Source organism: Pteropus alecto, unplaced genomic scaffold (assembly GCF_000325575.1).
Source record: "Pteropus alecto unplaced genomic scaffold, ASM32557v1 scaffold61, whole genome shotgun sequence".
NCBI classification, from domain to species: Eukaryota; Metazoa; Chordata; class Mammalia; order Chiroptera; family Pteropodidae; genus Pteropus; species Pteropus alecto.
The window spans coordinates 11,580,176-11,594,114 of record NW_006434835.1 but is presented as its reverse complement, the minus strand read 5'-3'; the positions used below and the strand labels follow the sequence as shown (position 1 = coordinate 11,594,114).

General features: G+C 51.5%; 1 long non-coding RNA gene across 1 annotated transcript; it reads left to right on the top strand.

The window, feature by feature from the left end:
- Nucleotides 1-2,380: 2,380 nt before the first annotated feature.
- On the top strand, nt 2,381-9,390 carry LOC112478467. The gene is made up of 3 exons (XR_003045839.1): nt 2,381-2,463; nt 7,330-7,445; nt 7,785-9,390. It is a non-coding gene; the product is annotated as an uncharacterized LOC112478467 (long non-coding RNA).
- Nucleotides 9,391-13,939: the final 4,549 nt, after the last annotated feature.

Sequence of the window (13,939 nt, the reverse complement as noted above, 5' to 3'; positions counted from 1 at the left end):
GTGGTGAGGGGGAATGGGGCATGCGGCAGGGTTTAGGGGGTGCGTTGAGTTTGGCTTCTTGGCCTCTTTAAAGCTTCGTTCCCCCATCTGGCCTGTGACTTCAGACACAGGCAGAGTTGGGCCAGTGGCTGGAAGATAACGGGCCCTCTCTAGGGTCAGCAGACTCAAGAGGGGCTTCAGGGACCCAGGGGGCTGTGGCCAGGAATGACATAGTTGGTGGGCTTATGAGAAGGATGGCCAAGTAAAACACAGGTTAAATTTGAGTTTCAGCTGAATGAATAATTTTTCTAGTCTAAGTATGTCCCAAATATTGCATGGGACATATTCAGACTAAAACAATTATTTGTTGTTCATTGAGATTCTAATTTAGGTGGATGTGCTGTGTTTTTATTTGGCAAATCTGGCCACGCTATTTAGGAGTCAGCCTGGCCTGAAGGCAGCATGGCCCATAGAGCCCATAACAGAAAAACAAACAGCGCCAGCAGCAGCTCGCACAGAGAAACAATACATGTAACTTCCTGAGAACACGTTATTGTCTGAAGGTGGAAGTCTGTGATTTTGAAGGAAAAAACAAAGTTTTCGGCTAAGGAAGAATGAGTCACAAGGAGGATGAAAATGTTTCTCTGGCTTTGAGGTTGGGTAAACACAGGTCCCCTTTCTACCTCTTTCCATTCATTCAGCTTCCCTTGGCAAGGCCCAGGCTGGCAGGGCTGAGCAGAGCTAGGCTGGGCCCTGACTCTAAGTCTACCAAAAACCCTACCAACCATGCCACTCCTGGCCACCAGCCCTTTGGGCCCCTGAGGCCCTTCTTGATTCCCAACCACTGGCCCAGCTCCTGTGCCCCTGGAGGTGGGTGCCTGTGCCCCTGGAGGTGGGTGCTGGGCTGCAGGCCCAACTGCGGGTTTAGGTTTAGAGCAGCCAAGAAGGCTTCTTAGGTGTTAAGGCAGGCAGGCACTGAGCCAGGTGTAAAGAGGCCACGGTGTGTCCCCAAAGAGGTCTCAGCCCTGAGCTCTGGGGCTCAGAGCTGAGAGAGGCCACCTTGTCCTATCTCCCCATCAGCAGGGGACTCTTTGAGAAAAGCAAGGTCTCTCTGTCCTGTCCTTCCCCCAGCACAAGGCCTTGCCCGTCGCACTGAGTGTAGAGTGGATGTCGCCCTGGCAACTGCCAGCCCCAGGCCTGGGGACAGACAGGAGAGATGCTTGCAGGGTAGCCAGGCCTGGAGACTCCCAATGTGGCTGCAGCTTCCTCCCTCGCCCTTTGTCTAGTCTGCACGGCAGCAGAGTGCCTGTTAAACCCAAGGCTCCTCTGCTCAAAACCCCTACAGGGATGCCCATCTCACCCAGAGCGAGCCCACACTCTGTCCCCATGACCTCCTGACCTCAGCTCCTAGAGGCCTCCCACTGCCGATTCTGCTCTGCCGCTGGGCCCTGCACAAGCAGGGCTTCATACTTGCCATCCTTTTTCTGGAAAGCTCTACCCCACCAGGCTCATCTCTTTCAAGTCTCCTCTCAAACACCTCCCTGCCTGACCTCCCGACACTTAAGATTACAATCCCCTGCCCCATGCACCCAGCACCAACTTCCCCTCCCTCCTTAACATGCCTCGCCTTCTATAATTTCCTGAGGTTTGGGCTCCTTGTCCGTCTCCTCACTAGAATGCAAGCCCCGAGAGGACATCTGCTCCGGGGACACTCGGGGCAGCCAGCAGGCGTGGCGTGGCGGGGAGAGGGGCTGATGCTGATGCCGCTCACCAGCCCTGGAGGAGCAGGTCAGGTGAGGCCTGGATCCGTGGCTGCCCTGGGGCTGACTGTGCAAAGGAACACCAGGGACCCCCTTGTAGCCTTTGACTGAGGAGGGGAGCCCGGACATGTCTTCAGGATAGAGTTCAAGGACCCAGGGGAAGGGTGGCCAAGTAAAATACAGGGTAGAATTCAACATTTTGGAGGCTCTTTTGTGGGAGCGTCTGTCAGTGGGGTACTCCTCTCTTCTCTTTTCCGAAGCTGCCGCAAACTTGGGGCGCGGTCCCACTGGCATGGAAAGGATACTTGGGGTCCTGAAGAGGGAAGCCCAGCCTCCCCCAGAGACAGGAGGTAAGGGCAGGGTCACAGGTCAGGAAGTGACCTTTCTAACTTGGGATCAGTCTCGTCCTGGCAAACTAAGCACAAAGCCAGCCTCTCCTTGTCTGCGGGAGGCCGTCTAGCCCCACACATTCCAGGCATTCTTTGGGGTCCTTGTGGCGGAGGTCCCTGTCTAGGGGGAAGTCAGGCTTTGTGCAGTGAGGAAGCAGCTGACTGACTGCAGACCCCTTGTTTGGCTGCCAGCACCTCCTGCCTTTCGCGGGCCCCACTGTCTGGGGTGAGGGCGGGGTGGGGAGAGAGGGCCCTGGGGCCGGTGCCTTTCTGCCACCCTTTGCAGCTCTCTGCTGAGCCTGGCCTCAGGCGGTCTCGTAAGGATCAGGTTGAAGGTAAGGTCAAGTGCCCCACACTTCTGCCCCTCATTCCAGAATCAGCAAGCTCAGTGGGATGTGGCTTGACCTGTGGAGAGGATGTGAACCCAGGGGTCACCCACAACAGTTTGAATTTCAGCACTGCCACTGACTAAGGAGGTGGCCTTCTCCCAGTGAAGTCAGCTCTTCAAGTCTTAGTTTTGTCATCTGTAAAACGAGCTAGTAATATTCACCAGATAATGTTATTGAGAGGATTAGATGAACATACGTGATGGTGCCCAGGGCGGTTTTCAGCACAAGCCAGCATCCAATAATTGTGAATTCTATGGTATCAGAGATTCTGAGAGGGAGATGGAGCAGGAGAAACCACCGTTGCCTGTACAGGGTAAAGGGGCAGGGAGAAGGCCCCCCAGGGAGAGAAAAGGGAAGCCTGGGAAAGGTGCCTGTGCTGGGGCGCAGGCATGTTCGGGGGGCCCCGTTCCACCTCATCTTCCTGGGCCAAGAGCTGAGGGTACATGAGGCCCCGTGTGGCTCCAAGAACACGTGGGCAGCTGGGGCAGGAACGCAGAGAGCTGGGGGCTTCACCTGCTCTGATCCACATGCTCCAGACCCCTGCACCGTGCAGGGGCTGGGCTGGAAAGGAGGGGACTCGGCTGCCCAAGCAGGTCAGCCTGAGCAATCTGTGACTCTCCGAGAGCTCGCCACAGGCACGGTGGGGGCCACAGAGGTTGAGGGGCACGTGGCAGTCAGTGACAGGAAGCAGCTTCAACTCAACCACGGAGAGGATAAGTCTGCCCACCATGGGAAGGCCTCCCTGCCCAGTGAGCTTCCAGTCAGCAGCGGGATGGGGCAGAGCTGCTGCGTGTGGCCTGGGAGTGGCAGAGTGTCCCCATCCTGGGAAACAGTCCACATCTAGCCCTGAGGACTCAGATTTCCTGGAGGGGCGGCAGGAGCATTTCCTATTCTGCATGACCTTGGCGAGTTTGTTAAGCTTTCTTCATTAGTCAAATAGGATCCTCATAACCACGGGAGCCCAGCGGCAATGCCTGCAGAGGAGCTTGCACAGAGCTCCCACTGACAGACAACGCTGCTCCTACTTTTCCATAGAAGCCCTGCTTTTGAGGCCGAGCACCCTAGTGCAAACTGGGGCTCTGCGTCCAGCTTACCACGTGGCCTCCAGCACGTCTCTTTCTGGGCTACCTTCTCTCCCTCTACATCCTGAGAGGAGTGACAAAACCCTTCCTGCTTTGGCCTGCTTGGTGGCTTTGGCTTGTCCTCATAGGGTCTTGCTCCATGCAGGTGGAGCAGGGTCAGAGGCCTCACGTTCATCTTCCGACGGGATGACTGCAGACGGTATGGACGTGCTCTAGCTGCAGGGGGTTCTGGGAGGGTCCCAGCGGGCTGGTGCCCACTGCTGCCCATTTTTTTGCGTGTCCTAGGCCGAAGATGCCTGCCGGGGTCAAGTGTATGACCCACTCGGAGGGCCTGTTAAAACACAGATTCCTCGCGGCTGCCATTTGTCAGCACAGGTCTAGAGTAACCCAGCTCAGAGGGCCCGCAGAGGTTGTCATTGTGTAGGTGGGGGAAAGGTTCAGAGAGGGATCAGAACCTGCCTGAGGTTCCTCAGTGAGTCAGTTACAGGGCGGGGCCAGAACAATGTCTTTGGGCTCTGAGGCCTGTGTTTTTCCCTCTGCATAGTACTGCATACCAGCAGGCACCTGGGCCCCTGGCCTTACCTCTGTCACTCCTTGGATGCTGTAGCTCTGCAGATTCAGAGTTCACTAGAGTCTCAGGAGCCAGCTGGGTATGAGTACTACACTCAGCTATACAAGACACTGGAGATGTGCCCCCAAAGAGTGCTGTATGTAGCAGTAAGAACTGGCCACCGACTGGGAATAGCCACGTTAGGCTGTCTGCACACCATGCTGGACACGACGCACTTGAGAATTCACCACCATAAGGATTTAAGGTTAATTGAAGCCATAAGGGGAGGGGAGCTAATCCAATGGGATTAGTGTCATTATAAGAAGTGACACCAGAGGGCTTGCTGGAGCTCACTCTCTGCCCTGTGAGAACACAGCAAGAAGGCAGCCAGAAAGAGGGCTCTCCCCAGAAGCCAGCACTTGATCTGAAACTTGCAGCCTTCAGAACTGTGAGGAAATAAATTCCTGTCATTCGAGCCACCCGGTCTATGGTGTGGTTTTATGGCAGCCCAAGCTGACTGAGACTCAGGGGCAATTGGTTTAACTTTAAGAAGCTAGAGGAGAACCAGCCACATTCCGTAAGCATTGTTGTCCGCCTCCTCCAGGAAGCTGGGGAAGCACTCTCCAGCTCCACAGTAGCACTGACTGGGCAGAAGATCCATCAGCCTTCAACTCCATAGCCAAGGACATTGCAAGACTCAAAAAGCACCAGAGGGCCTGGCCCCTAACATAGGCAAGCGCAATCAGTGTGTGGGCAGGATGGTGGGACTCTGGGGACGGCGAGAGATTTAAAGGGGATGATGAAAGCCACGTGGAGAGGGGAAACAGAGATGCGAAGAAGGATAAGGAAGATGTGCAGAGAAGCTTAAGACTTGGACCCAAACAAGTCTGGCCTCAAAGCCCATAGTGCTCCGCTACCCACCAAACTCTTTCCTGAGACCCTTGTGGGTCCCACGACAGAGTCTGGATTCGATGCCACAAGCCTGAGGTTTGAAGCATTTCAGATAAGCAGGTTTCTGTGACCATATTTCTGTTTCAGAAAGATCTCTCTGCTATTCATGGGGATGGTAGATTGTAGGAAAGACCAGAGGTATAGGACCAACTAGGAGGCAACAGATGAGAAGTTCAAGGGCTGGGATTGGGTCACTGGCAATGGGGACGGAGAGGAGAGGACAGAGAATAAAGACATGTAGGAAGTGGAATTGGCAGAACTAATCTCAGAGTCCTGGAATTTATAGAACTGCATGGGCGGCATGGAGGAGATAAAGGGGAGCGGGGAGGGCAGAGCTCAAGGTGACCCTGGTGTGTGGCTTGGACCCTGGGGAATAATGGTACCACTCAGGGGGATGAGACAGCGCAGAGCCGGGGCCCGAGACAATGAGTTCAGCTCTAGAAGGTGTGAGTTTGAGGCCTGTGGGCAGCTGGAGGGGGCCAGTGGGCAGGAGCAGAGCTGGTCTGGAGCTCCACAGAGAGCTCGGACAGGGGCAGAAGTTGGAGACTCACTGGGACATGCTCCTTCAGTTTCCTGAGGTTCCCCTGGTCCCTGCCCGTAGCAGGTGTGGTATTGTGCAAGCCGACCAACGTGTCAAGCACCTCTGCACTCGACATGCCCCACAGTGTCTGCAGCCTAGACAGGCCTGTGGAAGCGCCACTTCCCAGTGCCAGACCCGCCTGGTGCCCACTCGTCTAATGGCCAGAGGAAGGGATGAAATGAGGCCAGTGCGGTGAATCTTCAGGGTAGAAGTTCTGCCTCCACAGAGGCCTCTTTAGCACCTCCACACTCGGTGAAAAGAGTCCCATGAAATGACTCTCCGCACGCAAATAGAAAGCCTATTTCTGGAAGCAGAGAAAGAATAAAGTGGCAGGGTGTCGAGGATCAAAGGAGAGACAGATCCGGCTGCTAGCAGCGAAAAGGGGGCCAAGGGCTAGAGAGTGAGCCAGATGGGGCCACAGAGGCAGGTCGGGTCCGTGTGAGGGAGGCCTTGCCAGAGTCCAGTGGCCCACCCTGCAATGGACTGTCTGAGAGGTGGTGAGTTCCCCATCATGGTGGGAGCCCAAGCCAGAACAGTCAGATTGCAGAAGAACTCCAGCCTCCGGAAGAAGGCAGGACAAAGTCTCACACCCTTTATTGTCCCCAGATTCAGTCTTTCTATGAGCCTCGCTCCTCCAGCAAGGAGGGGCTGAGTTTCTACTTTCCATGTGGATTTGCAATCCTAGGGGGTCCCTCCTCTGCAGCTCCAGTCCTTCCTGCTCCCCTCCCAGCTAACTAATAATATTGCACAGGTGCAATTAATCACAGGTGTCACTGCCGGTGAGACCTGATGCTCAGTGGTTCCAGAGGCCAATGCTTCTCCAACTCTGATGGGCGTAAGAACTACTTGAGGACCTGATCCAGCTGGTCTGGGGTGGGGCCTGCAGGTCTGCATCTCCAAAAAGCTCTCAGCTGCTGCTGCTGCTGCTGCTGGTCCTTGGGCCATACTTGGAGAAATGGCTGGGACTGCTAGTGAGACCTGGCTAGATCTTATGGCTGGAAGTGAGTGCTAAGAAGCCCCCTGAGCAGGAATTTCAAAGGAATAGACTTAGTTCTTTCTGAAGCAGAACTAAGTCCAGCCCCATCACTCGCCATCCTGGGGGCCATTCCTAGTCTTTCCTGCTTGAGAAGCATAAACCTGCTGTAGGAGGGCAGCTACACCTGGGCTTGGGGACCCGGTGCAACCTCCTCCTACCCCCACCTATTTCTGGTGCATCCCTTTTGCCTAGAGGAGCTGTTTTAGACTTTGTGGGGTGGCTGAGGCCCCATTAGACCAGGGCTCATTCCAGGACCCAGCCCAGCCTAGCTGGGGCCCTATAGGAAGGAGTCCCTTTCTATAGGAGTCCTCCCCACTCCGAGCTGGCTGCTGACAACAGAGGCAGCACCCTGCAGAACCCCTCACTGAAAACCAGGAGGCCCCCCTCTAGGCCTCAGTTTTCCCATCTATAATGGGAGTGACCTGAAAGCTCCTCAGAGTTGGCTTTGCACCCATTAATTCGGGCTTCTGGGGCAGAGTAGGCAGGGATGGGACCGTGGGGGCAGAGTGGGTGAAAGTGGTGGCCTCAGCGGCCAGGGCAAGGCAGGCTGGCTCCATCAGGATGTACACGCCTTTGAAGCTTCCCTCTGCACTGAGGGTTCTGATATTTTTAGGAAGGTTGGCGTCTCCTGGGCTGTGAATCATTAACGCAGCTGACAAGATCAGCATCTTTTGAAATCACTGTGGGAAGTGGAGAAGATTCCTCAGTTCTGCTGTGTGTGTGTCGGAGGTGAGGAGGGGGTCACAGTCCTGGTGTGTGTCGGGGAGGGGGAAGTCTGAGGGTGGCTCCCAAAGGCCCACCTCCTAATACCATCACACTGGAGGTTAGGGCTTCAACATGTGAATTTAGGGGGGGCTCGTTCAGTCCATAAACCGTGTGTGGGTGTGTGTGTGTGTGTGTGTGTGTGCACGCGTGTGCGCACGCACAGCGCCCACCCCACCTCTCTCTGCTCTTTCCAAGCCTTTCTCAGAAGGACCCACACCTTCCAGAGGGGAGCGTTCAGTTTCAGAAAACATGACTTTTCTCCCTCCCTTCCCCATCCCACCAAAAACGTCTGTTAAATTGTAGAAGCGTGGAGAATCTCTTTCATCATGACGAAGAGCTCATGAGTGCCGAGAGATTGTGTTGACTTTCTGGAAAACGGGGAGAAGATTATACGGAACTGACAAATGAACCAGAGCAAGAAAGTCGCACCCTGAAAGTGGCCCAGGAGAGACGAGCGGAGGAGACTCCCCAGAGGGCCAGGCAGGCCCTCATCTATCCGCGTCCCGGGAACGTGAGAAACGAAGAAAGTGAAGAAAATGTCCTGGCTTGAAGACCGATCTTCAGTCTGACGGCAGGATACCCTGGAATAGCCTCGTGACGGTTCAGAAAGCCGGTGATGAGTCTAGGTCCCGGAGAGCGAAAGAACAGTCCACCTGCAGGACGTGGGAACCAGATTAGCCAAAGAATTTGCATCAAGGGCACAGATGCTAGAAGCCAAGGGATTCGGAGGGAAAATGACTTTGAACCTTCAATCCTATAACTAAACAAACTGTCAATTAAATGCCCTTCCAGACAAAGATTGTTGGAGGATGTACTACAAGCAAAATGAAAAGGGAAACTGAAAAAGAAGAAGGTGGGATAGAAGAAACGTGGAACAAAGTCCTAAAAGAAATCTCAGCCAGGGGGCTCACTGGCCCCCGGAAAGCCATTGGTCCAATGTAGAGCTTTTCACAAATAGTATGATCAAAAATTTGACGGGCTTTAAGGGGAAAGAAAAGGAAGTGTGTGTTTCTTTTAATGAATGAGAAAAGAGGCAGAACGAAAAGGAAAAACCTAGGCAAGAGGTCAAGGTGCAAATACACATGCGGCCAGCGGACGTGCAGCATCGAAAGGGTTTGAGAAACCGACGGTACGTGAAGTCAGAGACTCTCTGATCCCAACATTCACATCTGTTTTCTTCAAATAGCCTAGGTTTTGTGACTTGGGAATATGATTCCTTCTCTAAGGTACCAACTTGGATGATGTTTACGTAATCATCATATTGTAAGTCTACATTGAAATCAACCGACAGAGAAAGCCCAGAAGTCATAGTTGCCAACGAGCCATTTAATGTTGTCACCTTGATCAACAAAAGCAGCTGATAGAATGAAAGAACTTGATAGTGTACTTGATAAAGTTAAAGAACTTGATCGCGTAAGATGAGTCAGAACATAGGGCTGGAAGCTGGAGGAGGAGAAGCAAAGGAACAGACACCATTTTCCTCTCTTTACGGAGCGGGCAGCCCAGAGGCCCTGTGCAAAGCTGATGGAACAAAACATGTTAGGGTTTAAGCAAATTACTTAATGTTATAAGGACGACTAATAGAAGAACTAAAGACAATCTAACAAAACTAAGAAAGAAGGAGAAAGCCAAGGGAGGAAGAAGTATAGGAAATGGATCGCTTTTCACGGCAGGAAGTCAATCGGTACTGCCCAAAGTTAATAAGCCATGAAAGAAAGGTCTGGGCTTATTTTTGAACTGCGGTGCTAACCACCGGACAGTAAAGAGAAATGGTTACATTGGTTTCCTCTGGGCGGTGGGACTGCACAGAGTCAAGAGCATGAATGTACTTACTGCCATTCCTTACTCTTCATCTCTGTTTTACATCTGCCTCAGTACTTTGACCTCGAACACGCGGTCGTAATAGATTTTAAAGCCTTACAAGGGAACTGAGGGAAGGGAAGGGTCTGGATGGGTGATCAGGTAAGTGTGAAGGTGTGGGGTGTGGAAGGGGGCTGGCAAATTGAGTTTCCACTTCTCTACTGTGGGTGTGAATGTGGGTTTCTTAAGAGTGGGGAACCCATTGCATGATACCCAAAGAATTTTCCTAAGTGGATAAAAGGAAAAGAGCTAGGTAATGTGAATGCTAGGCTCCTCCCACACACAGAAAGCATGGCAGGCTAGCCATCAGCTTTCAAGCAGTGAGGAATCTCAGACCATTCACGGGTCCTGACAGTATGTAAACACGTGTGTTTCAGTCAGTCTGGCTTGGACCACATTTGTACATATACGGGAAGATTAGAGGGTTGTGGCGTCTGTGGGAAAGGGTGTTTCAGAGTGTGTGCCGATTGGGAAACCAGCCTTGCATGTTTGCATCCACATGAGAAAACTAGGAGCATGTAGTTAATATGCGGCTGTACCAGCTCTCCGCTTTGAGAGATAGGAAGGACATGGGGACTGAGGATCATGGGGAGACAGATGCCCCCTCCTCCACCCACCTATCTGCCACCTGGGCTTATGGGGACCCTGTGGTGGCCACAGGAAGTAGCCACAGCAGACCATCAAATAAGTAGCTGAACTCTTAGAAGGGGCCCCTACTCAGTGGAATAAGATCTCCACGTCCATCCTAAACTCACTGACCTCTACAGCATTCCAAACTCTATCAACACCTTGCCCATCCCGGGTAAGTTGAGTCGACCCTGGATCATGAGCCCCAGCGCTGGCTTTTTCAAACCTCTTTGGGTGTTTCTTCTCTAGCAGGTAAGCTTGAGAACCTCTAAGGTCCCTATTATCTCTTTCCAGCCAAGAAAACAAGATAGGGCATTCATCAGTTAAGTATCTTACCGTGTGGCTACAACAGAGCTTGAGTCCATCCCCATGGAATGCCATTTCAGGCCTCTTCCCATTTCTAGTTATTTTGCTCACATCTCTTGATTCGATTGTCTTGGTGGAGAGGGAAGTTAGGTGGAAAAGAAATAACTCTTGAGTATTTTCTGCTCTGAGCACAACTGGATGCTTTACCGCCATTATCTTCTCTGCCCCTTCAAAATAATGCCCTGTGGTCGATGCTGTTATCCCCATTTGAGAGGAGAATGCTGAGGACCTGCGGGTGTTGGCAACGGGTCCAAGGTCACACAGAGAGGTTTGGGGGAAGCGGTGGTGGGGAACAGGGGCAAGACAGGAAGTGAGAAGAGAATCCTTAATGTCAAAAGGTACTGACTATGCTACAGTTAAAAATTGCAAAGGTACCAAGGATTTTCTGAGGAGGTAGAAGCCTGGGGAATTGGCAGGAGGCGGGTAAGCATCTGTTTGGGGAGGTAGGCTACCTGGAGTCCCAACCCTTGGATTGGGCTGGAAGCCCTCCACGCTGTAATTAAAAGTGCATATTTATATCCCCAAGCATCATCTGGAAAACAAACTACCCCCATTCCCATATCCATACCACCCTTGAACTCTGTAGATGGTTCCACCTTGTCAGGTCAGCCCCAAAGCCTGCCGAGGACGTCACAGGCACACAGTGTCCTCATTACCTTCTCCACTTGCTCTCGGCCTCTCGTTAACATGCAGGCAGCTCCTCACACCATTCATTTCGGAGTCCAGGAGGACTTGAGATCTGATCTAGCCTGGCTGAGCCGCATTAAAATCAATTAAAAATGAGAGATAAGCCTCTTCTTTTCAACTGAAAAATCCACAGGAGCAAGAGAAACACACACACACAGTCCATTGATCATTCAATACCCTGCTTTCCTTGGCCTTTTTTTTTTTTTTTTCCTCTCCCTAAACAGCCACATAAAAGCTGGCTGAGCAGAAAGATCTTCTTGTGGTGGGCCTGGATGGCGGCTCCCAGCCTGGACCTCAGCTGCCAATAGGACATACCCACTGCCTAGGGCATTGCCCACCCGGCCAGCCTGTCTGACCACAGTTGGAGTGAGTAGAGGGCAGCTGGGGAGAGTCCAGAAGCCTGTCCTTCTAGCCATCTCCAGAAGCCTGGCACAGTGTCCATTTTCACACCTGTGTCCAGAATTTAGACCTCTAGGAAACCGCGTATTAAGGCTTGCCTTAGCTGTCTGCGGAGAGCTAAGCAGGATCAGGCTTCTCTCTCGTTCCTTTCTGGAGAATTTTTACTGCTATGAGAATTCCTGTGAAGATGCATTTTCGAATTTTCCAGGGGAAAATTGTGTGTGTGTTTGTGTGTGTGTGTGTGTGTGTGTGTGTGAGAGAGAGAGAGAGAGAGAGAGAGAGAGAGAGAGAGATGCTGGGGCCTGCACCCACAGAGAGCCTGGCACATTAACAAAGTGTGGGTAACTATTTGTCAAATGAATTAAAAAAAAAAAAATGAGGCTAAAATGCACCTGCCATCCAATAGCCTTAACCAATCAGACAGCATTTGGTGCCAGTTTTGGTATTTCTGATCTTAACCTCTTCGGTTTAACTCCTTTGTTCGTTTATTTAACTGGTGGCCAAGTATTCCGTAGACTTGGCACACTGAGAAAGTGTTCATATAGGCGCTCAGCCCCACCCAGGATGGCAGGCTTCCCGGAGCAGATGGGCTTGACCTTAAGGCGTAAGGATGAGTGAACTTGGTTAGGCAAAGCTGGAAGGGAGAGCATAAAAAGTCTTAATTGCCAGGGAAAAGTCTGGACTTGCTCTGCGTGGGGCACTCCTGTTTATACTACAGACGGCCCGCCGACACCCACGTGACTGTTTTATACTCTCCCTTGGGTCAGAGGTGACTCTAGTGAGCAGGGTTAATGGACAATGAGAAAGACTGTCTTGATCCAGAGCCATCGGGGTTTATTGGGTGTTCCAGTATGGAGGCGATGATTGGATTGAATTCAGAATACGATTCTCCCCAGCAATTTAAGGAAGGATATTGGCTCCGGTGTGTAATTGTTTCAAGTAATTGGAGCATTTTGCAATTCATTCAGTCAGGAGCTTAACCTGTAATATGAGCTGTTAAATTATAATTGCAAAAGGTGAGGCCTCAATAATGATTCCTCTGGACAAAAGATCCACTGACCCACCCAAGAAACCATAGAATGAATTTTCTTGTAGGGCAGGGGTTTTCTCTGCTTCTAACAGTGTAAGCGTGAGCAGAGCCAGCCTGATGGAAAGAAACTGTCCATTAAAGGAATTTAAGCTCTATTTGCTATTGTGCGGTTCAGAAAAAACTATCAATTGGCTGAAGGGCTCAGATCTCAGGGTATTACAGGATGTCTCAAATGCCAGGCGGGTGGAAAAGGAGAAGGTACTTCATCCCCAGCTCTGAGATTGGGGGCCCACGGAGGTGGGTTCTTAAGTCAACTCACTTTGTGATTTTGGAGCCCAGAGCACTTTGTTTATTCACTCAACAAATATTTACCGAGTGCTTTCTTTCAAGGCCTTTGGAAGGGGTGGTTCTAAGAATATTTAATAACCAGAATGGCACAGGCAACGAGCAATCAGAACAAGAAACTGACCAATCAGAATGGACACTGCCTGTAAATGATCAACACATCGTGACTTGCACAGGTGAGATCTCAGTCCTGGAGCCGATGATACAGCAGGGAGAGCACGACATTCTAGTGGCCTTGGCAGGAGGAGTTCAGTGGGGCTCCCCAGATGAGATGCTTCTAAGCTGAGTTCCGTAGGACCGAAGGGAGAAAGGAAGGAGGCAGGCATTTCAGATACAAGTGGGGTGTGAGGTGGACACCACATAAAGTCTCATAAGCAAGAGAAGCCCTGGGACTTCAGGAACCCTCCAACGGCCGAGCGAGACTGAGGGGAAACAGCGATGCTGGAAGAGATGAGGCCACAAAGCACCTGGCGTGATCGAGCAATCATTTGGGATTTAATTTCTCAAGTCGATTTGGAGCGGCCGAAGGATTTTTATTCAGAGGGGAAGAAAGATCAAATTCTCTTTCTAGTGTTTTTAGAAAAATCAATCTCTATATTCTAATTAACAGTGAGTGTAGAGGGCCAATGAGAAGGTGCCCAGAAGCCGCCCGGCTAAGAGAAGACAAGCCCGTGTTTAGAAAAGAGTTGCTCTTAGAAACACCTTCAATTTACAGGGTCCTAACGTTAGTCTTCCCCAGGACATTTTTAGCCTGCAGACAAGAAGCGATGCTTCTGCCTGTGTTACAGCCCAGGCAAATGATTTCGTAAACACCGCGGACGGGAGTGGTAAGCAGACACTCCCTGACCACCGCAGCCCGTCACGTCTACAGTGTATTTCCAGCACAGCTGACATCTTATTAATGACTCAGCAGCCTATGGAAGCGGGGTGTGAAGAGGACCCCAGGAGGCAAGGCGCCTCCTTGCTCTAGATCAGCAGTTCTCAAACTTTTTGGTCTTTGGATCCCTATTTAAAAAAAAAAAAAAAATTCTTAAAAATTATTGAAGACCCCTAAGTGGGTTATAGCTATCGATATTTACCATGTTAGAAATTAAAGCCGAGGCCTTTTTAAATTACTTCCTAATTTGTTTTAAAAACGATCATA